Below are 24397 nucleotides of genomic sequence, written 5' to 3' on the forward strand. Positions count from 1 at the left end.
GAACCCATGATAAGACATCGGGCACAACATTAGCACAGCCCTTCTGATAGCACACCTTGAACGTGAACTGTTGGAGGCGCAATGCCCACCTGGTTCGCCTAGATGTGGTCTTTGGGCAATTGAATGCCCAGGTCAGAGCCCTATGGTCAGTGTAGACTTCAAATGATGTTCCTTCCAGGAAGTGACACCACTTCTCCACAGCCCAAACGACAGCGAGGCATTCCTTCTCGGTGGTGGAATAATTACACTCAGTGCCCTTTAGTGACTGTGAGGCATAGGCCACCACCCACTTCTCTCCTTGGCTAGTTTGTGAGAGGATGGCACCGAGCCTGAGGTCACTCACATCAGTGTGGACTTGAGAGGTTAATGATGGATCAGGCTGTGCCAGGACTGGTGGTGATGTCAGTGCCTGTTTGAGTCTTTCAAAGGAGTCCTGGCACACTGGTGACCACTCAGGGGGATCCCTTCCTCAGCAGCTGGAACAATGGGGCAGCGATGTTGGCAAACCCATGTACAAATTTATGGAACCACCCGGCCATCCGCAGGAAGCGTTCGAGACATTTTACCTCCTGGGGTGCTGGGTAGTCCAAGATGGACTTAATTTTCTTTGGGTCCACCCGGCCGAGGAAATTCAGATGGTCTTGTTGAAATCTACACTTCTTAGTGGTGAGTGTGAGATGAGCCTTATGCAGTCGCTGGAAGATGTGGTCGAGGTCCTTTAGATGTTGTTGGACAGATGGGGAGAATACAATGATGTCATCTATATAAACAAAGCAGGTCTTCCCAATGAGTCCCCGGAGGACCCGCTCCATTAGCCGTTGGAATGATGCCCCAGCGTCAAAGTCCAAAGGGCATCACCCGAAACTGGAACAGCCCCTCCAGGGTGATGACGGCGGTCTTCTCCATGCTACTCTTCCTCATCCTCACCTGCCAATACCCGGACTTCAAATCTAGGGAGCTGAACAACGCTGCCCCATGCAAAGACTCCAAGATGTCATGAAGAGGGGCATGGGGTAAGCGTCATTCAAGGTCTTCTTGTTCAGCTCCCAATAGTCCTCACAGAATCGGTAGGTCCTGTTGGCCTTTTGAACAAGCACCAGAGGGCTAGCCCATGGCGAGGTGGAAGGCTCGATAACCCCATCCGCCAACATCTGGTCAACCCACTTGTAAAGGACAGCCGGGTCCCATGCCCGGCAGGGACGCCTCTGCTACATCTGTTCCGGGGGAGCAGCCATGGACTGTTCAATACCTCCCCCGGGACGCTTGGTGGCAGCCTCCCTGGCAGCCAATGATTCCCAAGCCCGGCGCATGGCTCCATGGGAGATGGAGTCCTTCACAGCCTGGTTGGGGGCTCGGATGGCCGCCAGGGGGAGCTGCGTGGAGTCAGCAGCCTGGCTGGTCATACCTTCAGCCCCACCCGGAAGGGCAATTAGGGCCAGGTGTCCAGGCACCTGGACCGCTTCTGGGTGGGATATAAAAAGGGCCAGCCACCACCACTCAGAGAGCCAGAGTCGGGAGGAAGAGGACTAAGCCTGAGGAGTGGTGCTGCTGAGGTGGAGAGAAGTGTGAGTTATTTGGATTTGAAGTGCTTTTGGGACTGTGTTGGGCCTGTGCGACACGGGGAAGGCGTGCCCCACGGCTGAAGAAGAAATAAAAAGCCTTTTATTAAAGTACGTGCCTCTGCGTGAGTCTGTGCCGGGTCGGGCGCTATATAGCGCCTTTTACAACTGGCGTAGTCGGCAGGAGCCCGGTCCGTCCATTTGGACCGGAACCTGCAAATAAACTTTGTGCAGAGACCCGGCATAGCAACCTTTGACAGCGCGAGGCACGTCCTCGACTGAGTTGCACGGAGAGGGCGCTCCCGTTGCAGCTACAAGCAGGCACGGCCCGGAGAGGACAGCACAGCGCAACCAAAGCGCGCACACGCGGCGGGAGCCGGCAGCTGTAAGCAAGCACGCGCAGCACAGCGTGAGAGGCGCGAAGCGCGCACACGCGGCAGCGGCCGCAAGCCGGCACGCGCAGCACAGAGGGAGCAACTGAGAGCTCCTAAAAGACACCGCGGGATGGGGAAGAAGAAAGCCGGGCGGTCCCAGAAGACAGCCGCCAGACACTGCCATGCCCTCCAGCAGACCGGGTTGCAGCCGGAGGTAGGTGACGGGCCCAAAGGGGAAGGGCTGCGGGAAGGGTTTTCCGCATTCGCGTCAGCCTGCCTCCTAGGTGGCGAGCCACACAGCACCCGGTGCTGGCCGGATGAGATCTGTCCATGGAGGGATGGTGGAGTCCGCTCAGTGGAGGCCGAGGCAGAGCCGTGTCTTCCCTTCGCCCTGCGGGATCGACTGGGGGAGGAGAGCCCGGACGAGCTTCCCAGCGTGGTGTCGCTGCTCAAGGAGCAGGAGCTCCTTTCAGAAACGGGTGAAGGGGGGGAGGGCGTGTGTCAGTTGCCCGCCGAGGAAAGGTCGCAGGCAGGAACGACGGACCTTCTCCCCGAGCCTCCTGGTTACCCGAGCGGGCCTGCGGAGAATCCGCAGGGCCGTGATGGCTCGCGGTCGGTAGAAGGGGACGAGGGGAGTCCAAGTCCACCGCCGACCGAAGAAATTAATGTGTTTTGGGCTGCACGGGAGTTGCAACATGTGCTTCTTCCCCTGCAGTCCCTGCTTAAGCTGTTTCAGGTCCTGCAGGAGACGAAGGTCGAATTGGAAAAGAGGATCGGCGCCCCGATGGCAGCCGTTGTGGAATGGCTCGAGAGACGAGGGGCGTCGGCCTCCTGCCTGCAGGATGCAGCGGTGCAGGTGAGTGGATCCTGGGCCGCAGAGAAATTGGGGGGGGCGGAGCGCAGCGTCTGCAGTGGTGCTCAGTACTGCTTGCCAGACCGCTCCGCCCACTACACAAGACGTTGCTGTGATGACAGACGGCGTGGCAGAAGAGCGTGCGGGGAGGCAGCTGGTGAATATCAGCTGCCAAACAACTCCGCCCCGACTGCCCACGCCTGTCTTACGGCCGTCTAAAGGGGTGCAGACGGCACGGGGTCTCCCTTCTTCCCATAAGGGGACTCAGACCGTCAGTGTACCCCAGAGGAAAAGGAGGACCCGGAAGGAAACGAACTCCTAACCTAGCACAGCGTAAGCCCGTTGAGTCGCAGGAGGCCTACGCTGTAGAGGGGCAAAGGCGACACGTGCCCTCCTCAGAGCGGGCAAAGGGGCAAGTGTTTCCTGCCTGCTTCCGCAGGGGTTGGACTGGAGGGGGTCGGTTGTGCTTTAATTGCGGCCGCGGTGGTCACTTCTGGAGGTGTTGTCCAGAGAGGACGTCGGGGCAACACCCCCAGACCTGTTTGTTATGTTTCCACAGGGGATAGCCGCAGAGCCAAGGAAGCCGACTCCCTGTCCTGGAGAGGGGCAGGCCGATGAGCCCCAGAAGCCTCATCTGAGAGAGGGGCGCTGTAAAGGACAGCCGGGTCCCATGCCCGGCAGGGACGCCTCTGCTACATCTGTTCCGGGGGAGCAGCCATGGACTGTTCAATACCTCCCCCGGGACGCTTGGTGGCAGCCTCCCTGGCAGCCAATGATTCCCCAGCCCGGCGCATGGCTCCATGGGAGATGGAGTCCTTCACAGCCTGGTTGGGGGCTCGGATGGCTGCCAGGGGGAGCTGCGTGGAGTCAGCAGCCTGGCTGGTCATACCTTCAGCCCCACCCGGAAGGGCAATTAGGGCCAGGTGTCCAGGCACCTGGACCGCTTCCGGGTGGGATATAAAAAGGGCCAGCCACCACCACTCGGAGAGCCAGAGTCGGGAGGAAGAGGACTAAGCCTGAGGAGTGGTGGTGCTGAGGTGGAGAGAAGTGTGAGTTATTTGGATTTGAAGTGCTTTTGGGACTGTGTTGGGCCTGTGGGACACGGGGAAGGCGTGCCCCACGGCTGAAGAAGAAATAAAAAGCCTTTTATTAAAGTACGTGCCTCTGCGTGTGTCTGTGCCGGGTCGGGCGCTATATATATGTATATATATATATATAATATATATATATAGCGCCTTTTACACACTCCTTGATTATTCCTCTTTTCAGAGGTGACACTCTGTAGGCTCTGTGCCGAACTGGGACAGGGTCAACCACGTGAATGTGGTGACACACCACCTCAGTCTGACCCAATTTGATCGTCCACACAGAGTGCCACCTCCTAAGCAGTGGCTGAATGAGCTCTGACTGTTCAAGAATTGCCTTCTCTACTGGGCTGGGCTCGTCCACCAACTGCGTGAGGTAGTAACACAAGTTAGGCCAAACCAGATTACTTTGAGCCTTCGTCCCAAACCGATGGACTTCACCCCCCCGGCAACTCGTACTCCAGCTGCGACAGGTGGATGGTAAGACCTACTGACACTAGAGAGTCCACTCCGAGTAATACTGTAAGCAGAGCCTCATAGGCACCCTGCCCTTTGCCCCGTGTGCCCTTCCATCCACATTAAAGAATTTTACTTTTGCACTTTCCCTTAACTGCTCATGAGGCACTTTAAGCGTTTCCCACAAACTGTATTTCGTAAGGGTATAAGTGCTCCCTGTATCTACAACTGCCTCTCCAGTGACTCCTTGTACTCGTACGGGCACCACTAAGAGGGGCAAAGTGGTTTGCACCAAGGTGAGTTTGGCACGGGGATCCACTGGGGCTTTTCCTCGTGGTTTGGGACAGGGAACTTCTCAAGACGGTGGACCCTTTCCAGACCCACTAATCCCGATAGCCGCCCAGTCCTTTTCCACTCGGGACTCCACCTCCACCGATTTCACGACCCCCCTCAGAGTAGCTGCCATCTGAGGGTCACATGCATCAAGGACAAGTCTCAATATCTCTTCCTCACGCATGTCAGATCACCACTTCAGGCTCAATGCACGGAATTCAAAGACAAAGTCCCTGAGACTCTGCGATGGCTTCTGTACAAAGGTCCGGACCTTTTCTTCCAACAGCACCTGGAATTCATCTGAGAGGAACGCTTTCAAGGAAGGCAGCGCGAATCTCCGCCCAGGTGTTACACTTGTGCCACTCAGCAAACCACCAAGAGTGCGCCGGCCCGCCGAGTGCCGCATTCAGGAATCCCTGCAGCTCGGCTCCATGAACAAGTCAACCTCCTCTACAAAGTCGACAATGCCCGTGGGTACACACTGAGGGGCCAGCTTAGGGAACTCCATCCGCACCGCAACAGACAAGAATGCCTGTCCCCAGTAATTCTCCACTCCCGTTACAGGAGTCGACTGCCCCAGAGGCTGCGTGATGGCACGCCAGCTATCCTGCACTTGCCTCCTGATCTCCTCTCTCATATTTGCTTCCAGGCGCTGCACACACTTCGTGAAGGACTGCAGGGACTGCTGGGAGATGCAGTTCTAACAATAGCACTGCTACAGGTCTTTCCAGGTGAGGGATGGGGGTGGGGGGGCTGCCCTGAGCAGAGGAGTTCAGGTGTCTGGGGGTCTTGTTCATGAGTGATGGCAGAAGGGAATGTGAGATTGACAAGTGGATTGGAGTGTCAGCACTGGCTCTGCTGGCATTGTACCAGTCTGTGGTGGCAAAGTCTGAAGACAAAACTCTCCATCCATTGACCACCCCGTCCTCCTCTGTGCTCATTAGGTGGGGGTAACAAGCGGCAGAAACGGAGGTCTCTTCACAGGGTGGCTGGGCTGAGAATCTCAGCAGTCTGGGACAGCTGCCTCTGAAATAAGAGGAACCACTTGAGGAAAAGAAGCCCCCCGGATGGCGCCCCCCCCCTTGGCGCTGCCCTTGGGAATGCGTATGGAATTGCTCAAGGAGAGCTGGAATCTGCAGCTGGGGACGATGAAGTCTGGGCTGACCTGCTTAGTAGGAGTGGTCTGAGGTGATGATGATGATGTACAGAAAGGTTTACGATATGGAATAATTTAATTTATTACATCTGAAGTATTTTTCTTCCTAGGATTTTTTTGAGCCTTTTATCACTCAAGTTTAGCTCCCACCCCGGAACTAGGAGGAATTTGACCACCAATAGGTATCACCCCACTTGATCCATTTGAAGTCCCACTTCTAAATACAGCAGTTCTTCTATCTTCAGCAGTTACCGTCACTTGGGCCCATCATAGCTTAATAGAAGGCAAACAAATTGAAGCCACACAAGCACTTACCTTAACCATCCTTCTTAGACTTTATTTTACAGCCCCTCAGGCCATAGAAAACCACGAAGCCCCATTTACTATTGCAGACGGTGTTTATGGAAGAACTTTCTTTGTTGCCACAGGATTCCACGGCCTTCATGTAATTGTTGGCTCAACCTTCCTTGCAGTCTGCCTACGACGTCAAATCTTATATCACTTTACTTCATCCCATTACTTTGGATTTGAAGCCGCCGCGTGATACTGACACTTCGTAGAAGTAGTCTGACTATTCCTTTATGTATCAATCTATTGATGAGGATCTTAATCTTTCTAGTATTAAGAAGTACAAATGACTTCCAATCATTTAGTTTTGGTTAAACCCTAAGGAAAGATAAAGAACCTAATCTTAACAATAATTTTAATTTCTTCACACAATTTCAATTATTTTGGCCATTGTAGCATTCTGACTACCAGAAATAAACCCAGCTATAGAAAAATTGTCACCAAATGAATGTGGTTTCGACCCATTAGGATCTGCCCGCCTCCCTATTTCAATTCGCTTTTTCCTTATTCCTCCTTTTTGACCTGGAAATTGCCTTACTTTTACCACGACCATGAAGTGTTAACATCAACCCAATACATATACTGTATTAGTATGAGCATTTATTATTATTATTCTCCTAACTATTGGCCTGATCTCATCTGAAGCCCACCACAGCATTTCACCTCCTGCCTGCCAATCTCCAACTCACTGGGTGACCCTGAGCACATAACACTGAGGCCGTGAACACTGCAGAAAGGCGCTATATAACATAAAGGTGGGGTGTAACACGAGGGAATATGGAAAAGCTTTTTAATGAGTAGGAACTTGAAAGAAATAAGAACAACATGAATCTTTAAGATTTATAAAATAATTGTAATGAATATCAAAATGTAGCACACTTATGGAGAACTTCTTGACTGCTTTAATCATCAACACGTACAATTCTCTTCACCTCAATTCTCTTCACCTCAATTCTCTTCAATGCTGCATTTCTGTTTAACGAGTGAGATGTTTTTCACATATTTGCCAATCACAACATTTTTTTCCACACAATAATTCAGTTTGCTGGGCTCTGCCAACGGGATGTCGATTTGTGAAAGTCCTATTGTTGAAATGAGAGGAGCCGCAGTGTAACCCGTGACAGACGATTGATTTGTAGACATAAAGGATATAAAGTGTTTGAAGGGTCTCTATAAACACACCATGAGTCACCACTGTCATCTCAAAGACAACGTGTGACGTCCACAGACCCCAACAAACCCCTGCGCCGCAAAACAGCAAACAAATGGAGAATCAGGGAGAACAAACACAGCCTGACCAGCAGGTGGCGCCACAGAGCTGTTGGAGTGCAGTCTGACGGCAGGGCTCTGGGTGGCAGTGAGCAGACTGGCATTAGGATACCCGCTGGCAGTGACAGCCAGGACTCTTGGGTCTGGGATTTGCCAGCTTTGTAAGAGAGCAGCACCGGTGTGAAGACTCCTGTGTAGCTGAAGGGTGGGCTGAAGTGGGACCCTTTCTCCTGACAGTTTCTATGCTTGCCAGTGCACTCAGCCTCATAGCTAGAAAGCCTCTTAATGTTGTGCTGACCTCTGGTGTTTCAACTTATTAATAAACAGGAGGTCTTTAAGTCCTGTCTGGAAAAAGAGCCGAAGGGACACATCCACCATTACTGGGGGGCCAGAGAAGAAGCCACGGTGGGACGATGATGATGATGATGATGTGCACCCTCACTCCCTGTGACTGACTGGTTTCTCATGTCCTTCTGCACTGTGGACACCTTTTGAAATGGAAATGCAGAGCTTCTGTGCTCAGGCTGGCACTCAGCTTTTTGTTTTCTTGATTAACATTAGGACCACCAATGGCTGAGTGCCCAGCCCCTTACTGCCAGTCATTTCCTGGCACTCGGGCCTCAGTGGCACCACCACTTCTTTTGGCCTGATGTGCGTTTTTCTCTTATAGCAGCCCCCTGATTGCCTTCCATTAATGACCTCGTTTACTTTATAAAGCTGAAGCCGGTGGTCTGAGCCCCCATCTGTCCTCGCTTGACAAGGGGTGCGAGTGCGTGGGCAGTATCACGAAGCCATTTTTAATCATTAAACTGCTGAATTCAGTTCTGGGGGACATCGCATTACCCCTTCTAGCTAACAGGGGTCACTGACACCTGAACGAAGATTAGACTTTCAGGTCGTCATGTAAATGAATGTCAATTTCGAGGGGAGCGTTTACATGAAAGGGGGTCTCGCCTTCTTATTTAGTCATTACTCCATTTTTAATCAAACGCTGTGATGGGGTCTCGGGAGTTAACACAATTTACACTGAAAGCTCTAAAAGGGCCTGAGATGAGAAGAGCTCATCCTTCACAGTGTCACCTCTAAAGACATCCCCCTGCACCGGGGGGCTCACCTCCACTGCTCCGCTCTCCGTCACACACCCACACACACATTATACACGCACGCAGGCCATGGCTGTGGTTTGAAGCCCCTAACTAAAGTCAGTGAGAAGGGGGACCTAATGGATGAGTAGGATACTTGGGGACACTCAGAAAAGGTCCTTCCAAGGCTTAATGTTGGCTAAAAGACGAAGCTGAGAAAAGCAACTGTCGACCACAGCATTGATCTGTTCATCAAATGAGAGGTTACCGGCTAGAATGAGGTGTGCGAAAGTCCACAGAAGAGCCACAGAATTCAAAACCAGTTTGGGCTTTGGTGGGAGGACCAGCTGTTTGATTTTTATTAAGATCGAGAAAACTGTCAGCCATCCAGGATGTGATCTTAAAGAAAATTGTGCAGCCGATTCATTCACTGATGTCCTCAGTGTCGGGTTCGAGGCCCGCGCCATTCAAAGGCTATACAACCAGCGGTTATGAGTACGAGACAGATTTAAAGTAAAGGCTAGAAGGGAAGATGACTGTCATTAGCACACATTTAGGTTTTTTCCTGGTTTTGTATTTCAGTGCGTTTCACCTGCCGCCATTCCTGTCACTCGCCCTCTCGACTTCTCCTACTCGCTATGTGCTCTCATCTCACTTTTACTGTTTATCTCTTAGCTCTTAAGTGTAGAGAAAAGCCAAGCAAAATGACACCATTTATTGGCTAACTAAAATGATTACAATATGCAAGCTTTCGAGGCAACTCAGGCCCCTTCTTCAGGCGAGACACTCTTAAGTGTCAATTCTAACTGATCCCTCTTTGTTTCAAATCAACATCCGTTACTTCTGCTGTTAAACTTCTCTTCGCTTTCCCGATCTTTGTCCACTGAAGTATTTTTCAGCCCCACAGGCTATTTGGGGTCCCTTTAAGTCTCGCGGTATCACAAATAAACAAACCTGTGTCTGATCGTCTCATATTTATTTTGTTTCAATTCTCTGCGCGTTAAGACGTTGATTTATCGACAGGCGAACTGGAAACACGAACGAGTTTACTGCTTTTACCCGAACACCCGACTGCCTGTAGATAACGCACTGAAATACAAAACCAGCAAAAAACCTAAATGTGTGCTAATGACAGTCACCTTCTCTTCTAGCCTTTACTTTAAATCTGTCTCGTACTCATAACCGCTGGTTGCAGCCTTTTAATGGCGCGAGGACATCAGTGAATGAATCGGCTGCACAATTGTCTTGTAGGATCAGACCCTGGATGGCTGACAGTTTTCTCGATCTTAATAAAAATAAAATGGTCGCGCTGTAAGCTGGTCCTCCCACCAAAGCTCAGACTGGTTTTGAATTCTGTGGCTCTTCTGTGGACTTTCGCACACCTCATTCTAGCCGGTAACCTCTCATTTGATGAACAGATCAATTCTGTGGTCGACGGTTGCTTTTCCCAGCTTCGTCTTTTAGCCAACATTAAGCCTTTTTTTTTGTTATCTCCTATGGATCTCGAGAAAGTCACTCGTGCTTTTATCGGCTCGATTACTGCAACTCGTTGTATCCTGAGATCCGCTGGAATCCGAAAATCCCTGATCCGCAGGCAGCAGTTGGTCCAGAATGCTGCTGCCCGTTTTCTTGGTTGGGGTGAGAAGCTCCGTAGCTCCGATCTTTGCCTCTTTCTGCCGGCTGCCTGTTAGCCACAGAACAGATTTTTCAAATGTTGCTGCTGGCAGGACCGTTCTTAGGCATAGGCAAACTAGGCGACCCTACCCTCTCCCAAATCCCACCCCCCTAGCCCCCTCCAACCAAAGACCCCCCAACCCTGGCCGCTTTTTAACCAAATAGCTCAAAACTAACAGGTCCATATATTTCAGAAGTACAACTTTGCTCTGCTGGCGGAATTATCATTTTAGTTACGCGCGTGCAAAGAGGAAACAGTGACGACAACAGGCAGATTCGAGGTGACGGAGTGGTGGGCGGAGCCCCAGGCCCCAGTGGGAGGGCACTGATCATCCTCCTCGCCTGCCTCCAAGCGTCTGCGCAACAAATCGATCACGCTATAAATAGCGGAAGCTGGGAAGATCAAAACCATTCCACAAAGCGACTCGACAGTGGGTGGTGTGCTCCGTCCCTCCGTCTGCTCTGTAATAATTATACATGTCGGCGATCTTTTCCGTTGACTAGACGCATTATCATTAGTCTGTGTATACATGTTGACGAGTTCTATCTGGCAGTAATATAATCAAGAACACTGGTCTATGGTCTACTGTACCATCAGTATTTTTGTATGTACAAGTGAGTAATCATTAGCTAATAACGCAACTTGATTTTGTCCTCCCTGTTTGAAACTGAAGCGAGCTCATCAGTCTGCTGCTGCTAAACGTAAGAAATAAGCCGCTGAACAGACTTGTATTGCTTCGCAAAGAGGAGCTCTGTTGAACTTTGTCGCTCGCAGAGATGAAGGTGCTAGCCTAAACACTAGTGCCAGGGACATAAATCTCTCGTCTGAGGTCCATTTTCCAACTTCACAATTCAGTTTAATCCTCAGCTCCGTAGCGGCGGAACCTATGCTCCATGCCTAGGGCCCCCAAAAACCTAAGAACGGCCCTGCTGCTGGTTTTTAAATCATTACACGGGTCTGCTGCCGCTTATCTACCTGGATTGTGTGTTAACGGCAGCCATCCAGAGCGCTTTGATCTACCGGTCACTCAGTTGTCTCTTGTGGCCCCCAAGTGCAGAACTAGATAGATAGATAGATAGATAGATAGATAGATAGATAGATAGATAGATAGATAGATAGATAGATAGATAGATAGATAGATAGATAGATAGATAGATAGATAGATAGATAGATACTTTATTAATCCCAATGTGAAATTCACATTTTTCTGCAGCAGCATACTGATACAATAAATAATATTAAATTAAAGAATGATAATAATACAGGTGAAAAAAAAAAAAAAAAAACAGACAATAACTATGTATAATGTTAAATATTAACGTTTACCCCCCCTGGTAAAGGTAAGGAGCAGCCGCTGCACCTCCGCTGCGGAATTCTTTACCTCCTTACATGAAGGGCTCATCTTCAACTGAACGGTTTAAAGACACATTTCTATTCTCTTGCTTTGTGTGCCCTTCAGTGATCAGGATGGTCCTCCCTCATAGTCATTTGTTTGTTTTCTGTTTTATTTTATTTTGTTTAATTCTATTTATTTTATTTATGCTTATTGTATATTACTTTGGTTACATCATTACTGATGCTGATTTTAATGTGTTCTATAAATAAGTTCTACATTTACTCCTTCTTATGTTTTGGAGTCTCAGCCCACCTACAATCCAAGTCATAACCTTTAAATGTTCTCTAAAGTAACTCTAATATAAACCTGATGGAAGGAATGAAAAGAACAGAAAAAGAAAGTAAAGGAACCGCTGTGGAGAATGAACTGCTGGGCATGGATATCAAACACCGCAGGGCACAGACGTGACACGGGGTCTGCCAGACTTGTGTTTACAACAATCAGACGATGAGAGACTTGAGTGTGCCATGTAAACAGATCGGGCATGCCAAGGTCAACAGGTCTGTCTCTGCTTTCTATGTTTGAGAATAGGGCGGCACACCAAAGGAGAAGGAAGTTCCAGCACTTGGCTGATGAGGACCTACCTGCACCAGGAAGGAAGTCCAGACAGAAGAGTTTAAAATAAGCCATCATTTGCATAGAAATAAAAAAACACAGTAAAGCATTAAAAACAAAAGTGGTGAAGAAGTGTGTCTGAGTGTGAACAAAGATCCCATTTTAAGACAAGAATAATAATAAATTATGGTGCCCATGCTTTGATATCCTTGTCTCCTGACCTGCTGGTAGATGCCCTCTGGAAAGAAGGGGCCTCACAAGGTGAAGGGACAGCCACCTTCCATTACCAGGCTGCCGGCCCTCTGGTCACTGGTGAGGACATCACAGCAGACAGGACATACATACAGTGCTGAGGTGGGCATCCGGACCACTTCTGGTGTCCTATTACCAACTTTGTGTCACTGAGGGGTTTGCCCATGGTCTTTAGGGGGCACGAGGCAGGAGGATAGACTGGAATTTGGCTTTCACGAGAGATGTCATTGAATGGGTAGAAGACAGGAACACAGCATCAGTTTTGGTTAACTGTGACCAAGAAATGGATGTTGATCAAGCAGATGGTAATTTTCTGTTTAGGGTTTTCCAAGAGTGTGGCTCAAAGACTCAGTTCATTGGATGGCCGAAGACAATGGAGTTAGAAGTGAAATACGTTTTAGGTTTGATGGACTGCACAGAGGAGAAGAGTGTGCCAAGGCTGGCTGCTCTCACCTTTGTTTTATCTTCTGGTGGCAGAGTGCGTTAGAGAAAGGGGGGATAAGGAGGGTCTAATATGGCCTGGGAGTGGAGGGGTGAGGATGCTGATGAAATGTCCTGTTTATTGCTAAAGGTTCAGAAAATTCTAAAGTGTTTTGGGTGTGTTGGAGCTTTCTCAGGTTCCAATTTGAACAGAAGGAAGTCAGTTATGTATTTCAGGAAATGGAGACAGAGGAGATTCCTGAAGATCTCAGCCATCAAGCTGACCCCCCCACATTGGCCATTCCACAGCTGAGTCATGAAAGGACCCCTCTACCTGACGATTCCTGCGATCCTCCATCAGGGATGACTTTACCTTAGGCAGGCAAAACAACTTGACAGGTGGGCCGTGGCACCAAGTGCCACATTTGAGTACCGACAACAGAAACACAATAGGTTAGAGTAACAAATTCTAACTATCATGTGACTTATGTTTTAGTGCTAATGACTAACAACAGAGATGGAGTCTGTACAGTTAATCAGCAGCTCTAGTCAGGGTGTGCTAAACTGAAGTAGTGAGTCTGAAACCAAAGGGGCATCTCTTATAGCAGCAGGCAGACCACTCCACAGTTTAGGGGGTCCTGTAACTAAAAGCTCGACCTCCCATTGTTATCTTATTAATCTATGGAATCCTAAGCAGACCGGTATCTTGAGATCTTAATGTGCGCTCAGGTTTGTAAGTCATGATAAGTTCAGACCAGTAAGCCGGACCTCGGCCATTTAATGCTTTATATGCTAAAAGGAGGATTTTGAAATCTGCCCTAAACTTAACCAGGAGCCAGTGTAAGGATTTAAGAACTGGAGTGATGTGTCTGTATTTTCTTGTTCTTGTAATAATTTTTATAGCATCATTTTGGATTAACTGGAGGCTGAATAAAGAACAGTTTGAACATCCAGTGAACACCACATTGCAGTAATCAATCCTACTAGAAATAAATACAGGAATTAATTTCTCAGAATCCTGTTTATTTAGAAAGTGCCTTAATTTACTAACATTTTTAAAATGTAAGAGACCTGATTTGTATCAACTTTCTGATATGTGCTTTAAATGACCTGCTAGAGTCAAAGAGAACTCCGAGATTGTGGGCTGATTCATTAAAATTAAAGGGGAGTCCAAGTGAGTTAAATGATGACAGAATATTGTTGTGATCAGCGTCACTCCCTCCAACAATTAACATCTCAGTGTTTAAAGACAAGTCGTTCTCATCCATCCACTCCTTTAATTCACTAACACAACTAATTAAAGACAACATCAGAGAAACTTCATTTGATCTGAAAGAAAAGTAGAACTGGGTGTCATCTGCGTACAAGTGAAAATTAACCTGATGTGTCCTAATGAGAGATCCCAGTGGGAATCTGTGAAGTGACAACAGTGACAGTCCCAGTCCTGAGCGCTGCAGGACACCATATCTCACGTCTGTGTATAATGATGGAGTCCTGTCAGCACATTTCTGTACGTATTGGAATCGATTTGATAAATAAGAACTAAACCAAGCGAGCACAGAGCTTGTAAGCCCAACGTCATTTTCTAGCCAGTGCAATAAAATCAAATGGTCAATGGAGTCAAACGCCGCACTTAAGTCTAATAACATCATCACAGTGGAGTTTCCTTCATCAGAGGATATCAGAATAACGTCTATAACCTGCGTTAGTGCCGTTTCTGTACTATGATCAGTGCGGAAACCAGCCTGGAATTTCTCAAATAAATTGTAATGCATAAGGTGTGACTGAAGCTGGCTGGCGACTACTTTTTCTAGTATTTTAGAGAGAAACGGTAAATTTGAAATAGGCCTATAATTATTAGTATGTATGGGTCTAGGTCTGACTTTTTAAGTGATGGTTTAATGACTCCTCCGCATCGAGAGGAGTCAGATGAGGTGGCTCGGGCATCTGATCAGGATGCCTCCTGGACGCCTCCCTGGTGAGGTGTTCTGGGCACGTCTAACCGGGAGGAGGCCCCGGGGAAGACCCAGGACACGTTGGAGGGACTATGTCTCTCGACTGGCCTGGGAACGCCTTGGGATTCTCCCGGAAGAGCTAGAAGAAGTGGCCGGGGAGAGGGAAGTCTGGGCATCTCTGCTCAAGCTGCTGCCCCCGCGACCCGACCTCGGATAAGTGGGAGACAATGGATGGATGGTTTAATGACTGACACTTAGTGTATCAGGTACTGTGCCATGCAGTAATGTACTATTGATAATGGTTAGAACTGGCACTGCAAGAACATCCATTGAACTTTTTATTAGTTTTGTTGGCACTGGATCAGGGAACAAGTAGTGGGCTTCATTGTAGAAATTAAAGTTAAGACTTCCTGCTCAGTTACAGGATTAAAATGACTAAAGTGCTGAATGCGATGTGAGGGTCTGCTAAGCTAGTGTGCGATTTGTACTGTGATGCAGAGATCTGGGATCTTATATTTTTAATTTTCTCACTGAAGAAGTTCATAAAGTCTGTACGGCTGATATCTGTTGGTATTTTGCACCGTAGATCTTTCCATTTGTTAGTTTAGCCACTGTTCTAAACACTACTCAAGGATTTTTAGTATTGCTATCTATTATTGTACAATAGTATTCTGAGCGAGCTTTAAAGAGAGCTTTTTATATTTTTTAACACTCTCTGTCCATGCACTTTGAAAGACATGTAGCTTTGTTGTTCTCCATCTGCGCTCCAGTTTTCGACACTCTAATTTAAGAGCTCGAGTGTTTTCATTAAACCAGGGAGAGTTTCTATGTGCTTTAATCACTTTTGTTTTAAGGGGAGCCACTGTGTCCAGAGCATCTCTCAAGGTCACATTATAATGTGGTATCAGCTGATCTAAATTGTTTTCCACGTTTACATTTGATGTTAACTGATCTGAATGGTTTTCTACAATTACACTCGACTTACTCAAAGTATCTATAAATTTTGAAGCAGAATTACAATCTAGATGTCGCACTGTCTTTGTTTTAATCTGTGAGTGTGTTGACAAGGGCAGGACTAAATCAAATGTAATTAAGTATGGAGTAATATTTAAATTTTGAATTTCAACTTTGTAAGTTATAATTAAATCTAATGTGTGGTTATGATTATGAGTTGGACCTTTGACAATCTGACAAAGTCCTACTGAATTTAATGAATAAGTAAAACATTTGCTAAAAGTGTCAGTTTCCACATCAATGTGTACATTCAAATCCCCCATCAGTACTACGTGATCATAATTTATAGCCAAGTCAGATAAAAGGTTGCTAAATTCAGACATGAACAATGAATACGGCCCTGGTGGTCTGCAGACTAGCACTATAATTCTGTTAGAATCTGTTTTAATATTTAAAATGAATGCCTCAAAGGATGTAAAGTCCCCTAAATTTTTAGAAGTGATTTGCATTTTGTTACAATGAATTATTCCAAGTCCTCCTCCTCGACCTCTCAGAATCTCTAGACTTATGAAGGAACGAGTATCCATCTGGTGACGCCTCAGCTAGGGGGACAGTGTCACATTTACTAAGCCAGGTTTCAGTGAGAAGACACAGATCAGATTTTGTACTTCATGTAAGAGCCAATCTTAGAAAGTTAAATTTTTGAGTTAAACTCTTATTAATGTTTGCTTAATCTGAATAGAATATCATCTCTTCCATAGTCATAGACAATGGTGTAGTCGTTTCCCCCTATAAGTTAGTAAGAAATAGAACCTTCTTGCTATACCTGCGAAACAGTGTGATATTAGATCCTGTTGTGTTTAGAGCAGGTCCCAGTAAGCAGGGACTTGAAAGACCCATTTTCAACTTAGAAATGGGATAAGCATACAGTTTTCTGACCGTTTTGAAATGGTTCAGAAATTATAAGTGATTAGTAACGATTTAAGATGTAACAAGATTAAGGTTAGAATTGAATTTTTCTTATTATAAATTTTTCCTTTTTTTTTTTTTGCTATTTTAATTTTATTTATTGTGTGAACTGTTTTACTTTGAAATTTAACTAAACTCTTAAAAAGGAAGATATTTTGTCTGTGGAATCATTTCTGCGTGTCAGGCTTTTGTTGAATCCCATTTTTTAAGTTAGAGCTGCTGTACTTTGAAAAACTTTAAGAAAACGCAGCTACACTTTATATAATATCATTTACCAAAACAGCTTTACTGCCAATGGAGCGAATGTTCAATAAGCAGCATTTAAAACTGCAGGGTTCTTTCTGAACTGCTGATATATTTTTGTTTTAATTTGACGTACATTTCTATTACAGGTGCCCCTGGTGGAGGGTCTGGTTTTATCTCTTGGTCTAATTATGCACCTTATTTTTTGGTTATCAAGTAATTTAAGGTTTACATCAAGACTAAATCTATTAGATGCCCCACAACAGGGATTATGGGTAACAGCTTCAGGACAGTAACAGGTGGGATAAACAACAGCCTGTGATTTAAGATCACATGACTGCGGCCTGGATGGAGCTCTAATCAGTCAACCAGGCAGTTGTGCTGCCATATTTTGGGATAATACATAAGATCCCCTCCAGTTGTGATGAAGACCATCTCTTTTGAAAAATCCAGGCCTTTCCCTAAAATCATCCCAATTGTTCACAAACGCTATGCTTTTATTTGCACACCAGGTTTCTAGCCAGCAGTGAAGGGAACACAATCTGCTATAAATCACATCCCTGCATATAATCTTGCCACCTTTGTCTACAGGCACGTTACCTTTGGGCTGGCACAGCTCAGCTTTGGTCACTCCCGATGACCCCTCCGCCTGACCACTCCAATAATTTGGCCTTCTTGCCAGTGAGATGGCTTCCCCACATCTCATCTTCACCACAAGCTGCTCTTCTTCTCACCCCCTTTCTCTCTTTGCCCCAAACTCACCTCCAACTCCAAAAAATGACCAAGTCATGGAAAACTTAACACCTGGATGATGAATTGGGACAACTTAGCTATTCAATTATAAAAAGGAACACATGGACTAAATGGTCTGCTCTCATTAGTTGGACTTCTTATGTGCCCAAATCGATGGCCCGTGACAGCACCCAAGATGACTGTAACCTTGAGCTGTGATCTTTGTGGCCAGCAGGCTCTTACCAGATATTTTCAAGCTTACCTGCTTCATGCGATGTCCCAGTTGATTTGGATGAAGTTCCCACTTCCCTGGTGATGTTTCCCTCCTTCTGGGTCACCTGGATTACGTCACAGGACGTTGCAAAGCTTTTCTGCTCTTCTTCTCTTGATCCAATTCCATAAAATGTTTAAAAGCTGCCTGACGGTCTCCAACTGCAGAGAATCTGTGTCATCCACATCATGGCAAGTGTCTTTTCTAGGTGTCACCAGTTTGTCACCTACTGCCACTGAGTCACAGAGCCTTCCCTATTAAAAAAATAAAAAAACTCAGAGACATGTGGGGTTTGGTCAAAGCGTCACGGAAGCCTCAGAAACTTGGTGACAGTAAGTCAGAATGAGGGCTGGCATGTGACGTGTGGAGAGAGGTGGCCAGGCAGTCACCTCATTTGGCACTTTGGTCAGGGCTGCACTCTCCTAAAGCCACATGCTCATAAAAATACAAAAATGACAGTTAGGTGTGAACTGTTAGAGTCCAGCAATTCCTGTACTGCCTTTGGACATTCTAAAAAATATTTCATTTTAAAAGTTTCACATTTCTCACAAGTGCCATTCACACACATTGCCTTCCCACTGCAAGAGTCCAAGAGCCCAAAAGCTACACGTCACCACCAGATATTGGCACACGTTCTCGTGATTTCCACAATCCTTGTAGTGTAGTCATTGATTATCATTTTGTTGTTTGTTTCTGGAGTATTATTAAACTTTTTCATTCGCAGTGTCTGCCAAACGTCTCTTAGGTTCACACTGCTTGTGTTTAGTTACAAAGGAGAGTCTCAAACTGGCGAGGTGTTTAGAGAAACGTGAAGGAAGAGTGACACAGATGAGGTTCATTTTGGGTTCAATTTCACATTCACTAAACTCTATGAAAACAAACATTTAGGGTAAATAGAAGTGAAGATGAAGAATTTACACATTTACAAACCCCTTTTTCATTGTTGCACAGTTTTTCCGGAAATATTATGACTGACTTCTGATTTGTCACTTTGTCCATTGTTGTGTGGATGCATTGTGTTATTGGAGGATTGTATCATGAAGCCTCTATCATAATGTGTGCTGCTTGTGAGTTAAGTGTGACGACTAAAATCAAGGAAGGTTTAAATTTATGGTGGTGGTGCCCTGCCTGAGGTGGCACTGGGTGGAAGGAGGCTTTCTATGGGCACATGACTTGCAAGTAGAATCCTGTGAGGGGAAAAGTGCAGACCCTCAGAAAAGTGTTGTGATGTTAAAGCACATGTGGACGCATACAGGCCTGATCGTCATCTCAAATCAGTTCAATTGATGAAGGTGACTAAACCTGAACACAACACATCAAGCTCACATCTGACACTTACTCAGTCAAAAAGGAATGCTGGGAAAACTAAGTGCACCTCAGCTTAGTTATCTTCTGAAGACACACGAGGATTCTGGGGGACACCACTGATGGAACACATAGGGTGAGAAGTATTAAATATTTTTTTATGTGTTCTGTGACTGGTCTTCAACAGATAACATGGCTACTTGTAAATAAAGACTGATATATGGATTGACGAGTCAGCACAAGGGCGCTGGAGTTTTGTCTTTGAGGAGTTTGCACCTTCTCGCCGTGTCTCTGTGGGTTTTTCTGCACGTGCTCTGGTCTTCCTCCCACATCCTCAGTGAAGAGCACAAAATGGACTAAATGTTCTAAAGAGGAGCTGTGCAGCATACAGTGTCATCATGTGGGGTTATGTCATTAAGAATAAGATGGAGCAACACATGGCAAGTGCAGGAGTTTTACTGACCAGTCAGCGTGGACTCAGAACAGGGAGGACGTGTTTTACTAACAGGCTGGAATTCTATGAGGAACCAACAAAAGGAGACAACCAGAGAGGAGCAGATGATGTGATTTATCTCTGAAAACATTTGATGAGATGCCACATGAGAGGGTGGGCATCAAAATAAAAGGGTGTGGGGTGTAGATGAGGGCAGAATTGGCTGAGACACAGGAAGCAGAGGGTGATGGTGTGAGGAACCTCATCAGAATTGGCCAATGTTAAGAGTGGTGACCACCAGGAGGCAGTGCTGAGGTCGCTGTTATTTTTAATATCTATAAATGATTTAGATAGGAATATAAAGAACAAGCTGGTGAAGTTTGCAGATGATACCAAGATAGGTGGCTTGGCAGATAATTGTGAATCCATTAAATCATCACAGAAGGACTTGGACAGCAGACAGCTTGGGCAGATTTGTGGATGATGAAATTTAATGTCAGTAAATGTAAAGTATGACATGTAGGAGGTAAAAATGTGAGGTTTGAATACACAATGGGTGGTCTGAAAATTAAGAGTCCACCTTAGGAGAAGGATTGAGGAGTCATAGTGGTATGCCAGGCGGTATTCAGAAGCCATTAAGTAGGCTAAGAGAACGTCAGGTTATATAGCGCCTTGATGTGTGGAGTACAAATCACAGGAGGTTCTGCTCAGGCTTTATAACACACTGGTGAGGCCCCATCTGGAGTACTGGGTGCAGTTTGGGTCTCCAGGGTACAAAAAGCACATAGCAGCATTAGAGAAGGTCCAGAGAAGATAAACTCAGCTGAGTCCAGAGCTACAGGGGATGAGTGATGAGGAAAGATTAGCAGAGATGAGCCTTTAAAGGAGATGAGGAGGAGACCTGAGTGAAGTGTTTAAAATGATGAAGACCATTAGTCCAGTGGATTGAGACTGTTATTTTAAAATGAGTTCATCAAGAACACGGGGACACAGTTGGAAACTTGTGAAGGGTGAATTTGGCACAAACATTAGGAATTTTTTTTTTACACAAAGATTGACAGACACTTGGAATAAGCAACCCAATAGTGTGGTAGACAGTAAGACTTGATGGACTTTCAAAACTCAGTGAATTCAGTGGATAGGACAAGCAAGCTTTGTTGGCCTGAATAGCCTGTTCTCATCCAAATTGTTCTAATGTTCTAAAAGATTTGTAGACCAGAAAACGGCACCCAGGACAAATGTTTCACAAGGAAGACATGGAGAGGTTTGGATCTTCCAACTTAAAGCCCACCTCTGAAAGTGGTAGGAGACACCAGAGAGCTGTGACAAGGGTGAGAACACGTCTGTGGGGATTCATCCCAGGTGACAGCACTTCAGAAATTTGTCGTACGGATTTTTGTAAATACCAAATGGGACGACACTGTGTGCTGAACATGGCGGGTGTCCTTCAGAATATGTGAGCATTGAAACACAGAGAAGATCAGGTGGATGCCACCCATTCTGTCATATCAGTTTAGTGATCAAGCTCATTGGCTCAGTGCCTGACATTTCTTTATCACATTATCTGGTTACCTGATGAAGGTTATGGTGGTGAAAACTTTGCTTTCTTAGTTGCGTATGCAAAACAGGCGGAAAATAAAATTTACCGAAATTTGAGGAGATAACTTAAAACAAAGTCTGAGGTGCAAAGTTTAACAAGAGGGCTGTGCTCTCCGAAAAATCCAAAATATCCTACATGTGGGGAAGTCTTCAGGATTCACTGGAACTGAAGCACTCCTCCAGGATGTTTATGTTCACACTCGAGAAGCCACAAACGTCATGGACCCCACACCTCTTGTATGCAATAAAAAGCCACCAGAGAGCCAAGGACCCTAGTCTGAGCTGAGCAGGCAAATCCACTGGACCACCACCACATCGAGCGACACAGGTAAGGAATCGTCTGTTTTTATTAGACCCCCATTACTCCGTGGGCTCCACGGTTCTGATCAGGAGACCCCCTTGATAGAAGATGCTCTGCCATCACACTGGGCTGCGGTGGTCCACGATGGAACACAGGGAAGCAGTAAAGAGATGGCGGTTTCTCAATCAGTGCACCCTTACCTTTTAATAGGACTGTTCACAGCAAGGCCCATCGCATTGTATTGGGCAAAGTGTTGTGAACTACAACTGCAGGCTAAAGGGGGCACTAGAGGACAGGGAGAGGGCCTGACAAGGTGAACGCAGGACTGACACACATCCTTAAATGGAGAGACTTCAATGAAGAAATCTATTGGGTGTTTTCCTTCAGCGTGACAGTGATTTGAGTGTCAATGCTGACTCACATATATAAAAAACCTGAGTAGACCTACCATGGTGGCTTACCACCCACAAGGCGAGTACTGAAGGTCAGTTGTAGTGCCAGTTGACAGTTGTGGTGCATTCCTCAATTCTGTCACTCATGTTAGATGTTACTGTGCTTTCTGTGCAGATATTGTAGCTCCTTATATTTAATCACCAGTCACACCAATTGTGCTCAAAACAGACCACATATGACTTGCTCTGACTACACAGATAGCTCACTTCAGAGATGTAAGCTTTAAGGGAGTTCCAAGTTCTCTAACTTTGTAAAACCAGTTAGTCTACAGGCGCCAGCTCCTGGCCCATCTGGTGGGAATAAGCAGGTTCAAAAATGCCTGGCTGGGACTGTACAGGAAGAACAGACAGAGCAGACACTGCTGAGCCGGTCTCCACATCCCTTCTTTAGATATCTGCAAGACCCACCGAAGCCTGGGCAATGTTGGAGGACAACAGTTCATATATTCAGAGTTTGTTGGTAGGCCTCTCTATTGAGAGTGAAGGATCATCACCCCAAACAGAAAGATTCTTAAAAACCATCTAGATGGCCATGATTGGATTGCCAGTCTTATGGTAAACCTATCAGCCCCTTGTCAGAGCAGGGAGATGGCACACGATGTAGAGGTTGGCATCTCTTCCTAGGGATGCTCTGATCTGATGATCTTTTAAGGCTGAATATGATTACTGATTTCATGTTACTTGATCGGCTGATTCCGATTTTATTTTTCTTTATCACTTTAAAAAACTTTTACACTACTCTCCTGCATTACCAGACGCATATAAGCCGTATGGCCTAAGTGTAATTTTATAATTAAACTATAGACCACTGGTGTTAACTGTTAATTTTTTATTAACAAAATGAAATTCTAAACATTTTTCAGTCACTGACCATAAAAATACTTAAAATTCCATAAAATGCATACTTTAACTAAGAAAATATTTACAAAAATATATATCCATAATACATATGGCTTAAAAGAAAACAAAAAAAAAATTAAATGCTTCTTAAAATTACAGGCTGTCATATTATTTAATCGTTTCTGTAATGTTCCTGTCTGAACCAAGGCTTCATTACAAAAAGGAAGTTTTCACCATTTCTCTAAGAATACAAATATATACAGTATATAAATTTATTTCACACAATCAGTCAATTGATATTGGCAATTAAATGCTGCTTAAATTTAAATATATTTGTACTTGGAGGTTTAAATAATTTTTAATCATTTATTGCACTACACCTTTTTTACTGTTACAGTTTATCCTCTTTGATAAAACCCGTGTGTGCGTCCAGGTGTCCGTGTGTGTGTGTCTTCTGGTGAAGTGCGTATGTGCGGGGTGCGGTGTGATGCTTCAAAGGCCACCTGACACGTCACACAAGACAGAGAGGGCGGGACCTATAAAATATCGCGTGGCCGATCCAATCGTATTTCGGTATTTGAGGTAAGACCTAAAACATAAAACACGAAAAATCCAATCGGGTACTGAGACGCGGAGACCAGCTTCTCCATTGTTGTGCAAGTGTTCACTCTGAGGATGTCAGATTTGCGATTAAGAAGCTTGGCCCGGTAAAATGTATTTAAAAGTAGATATTTTCGTAGTTATTTTCACGCACATTACATCAGTTGCTGGGGAGACTCTGCTGATTGTTCACTGTTGTGACAGAAAATTAAACGCATATTACGGACAGCAAAGCCAGTATTACTGTCAGAGAAAATTACAGGCATTTTACGGAAAAAATGTAATGAGGTAAAAGGTCCCTTGCCATTTAATACAGACTGTTCCTACTAATGTTTATGGACTACTGTTCTAGCGCCCGTTATTGTAACGGGCTTAATGTCTAGTATTTATTACATTTGTACAGGTGTGTGTGTTTTTTTTCTTTTCAGTGTATCAGGTAGACATTTCTTGAGGTGTAATTATAAAATATGGGCTACTGTATCTGCTGGAGCGTAAGGCAGATTCAAGCACGGATCAAACGCATGGCGAAAGAAATCTCTCAGTCCAAAAGTTTGTTTTAAAAGATTTTGTGAAAATTCAAAGCAAACAATCCACACAAGAATAAAGAAAAAATTTTTTTACACACGTAGAATAAAAGGCAAAAAAAAAAATGGAAAAAATGTCTCTTCTCTAAACGTCGCTTTCCTTGTCAAACTTTACTTGTTTCTATATGTAAAGATACTTTACTTCGCCTTCAGTGCGCTCTAAACGTACGGCGCTGCTCGTTCAATAGAGTGCGTTGCATTTCATACTATTGGGCACATTAAGGCGCAGTTTAAAACCGTGTGCCCTCCAGGCCTTACGTATGGCAAGGCAGGTCACTACTGAGACTAATCGGTGGTCAGAGAGACATGACATAGTTAGAATATACCAATTCAATTCATTAGAGCC

General features: G+C 45.7%; 2 protein-coding genes across 4 annotated transcripts in view; one reads left to right on the top strand and one right to left on the bottom strand.

Annotated features, from left to right (window-relative positions):
- Positions 1-24397, bottom strand: part of LOC114657054 (lactose-binding lectin l-2-like) — a 561576-nt gene that overhangs the window by 404760 nt on the left and 132419 nt on the right. The window lies entirely within an intron of this gene.
- The window catches only part of LOC114657060 (lectin-like), a 48846-nt gene continuing 45985 nt past the window's right edge, over positions 21537-24397 (top strand). Inside the window, exon 1 of the mRNA XM_028808800.2 lies at positions 21537-21602. The gene's annotated coding sequence lies outside the window, so the exon portion shown is untranslated. The remainder of the gene's footprint in view (positions 21603-24397) is intronic.

Source organism: Erpetoichthys calabaricus, chromosome 9, assembly GCF_900747795.2.
Source record: "Erpetoichthys calabaricus chromosome 9, fErpCal1.3, whole genome shotgun sequence".
NCBI classification, from domain to species: Eukaryota; Metazoa; Chordata; class Cladistia; order Polypteriformes; family Polypteridae; genus Erpetoichthys; species Erpetoichthys calabaricus.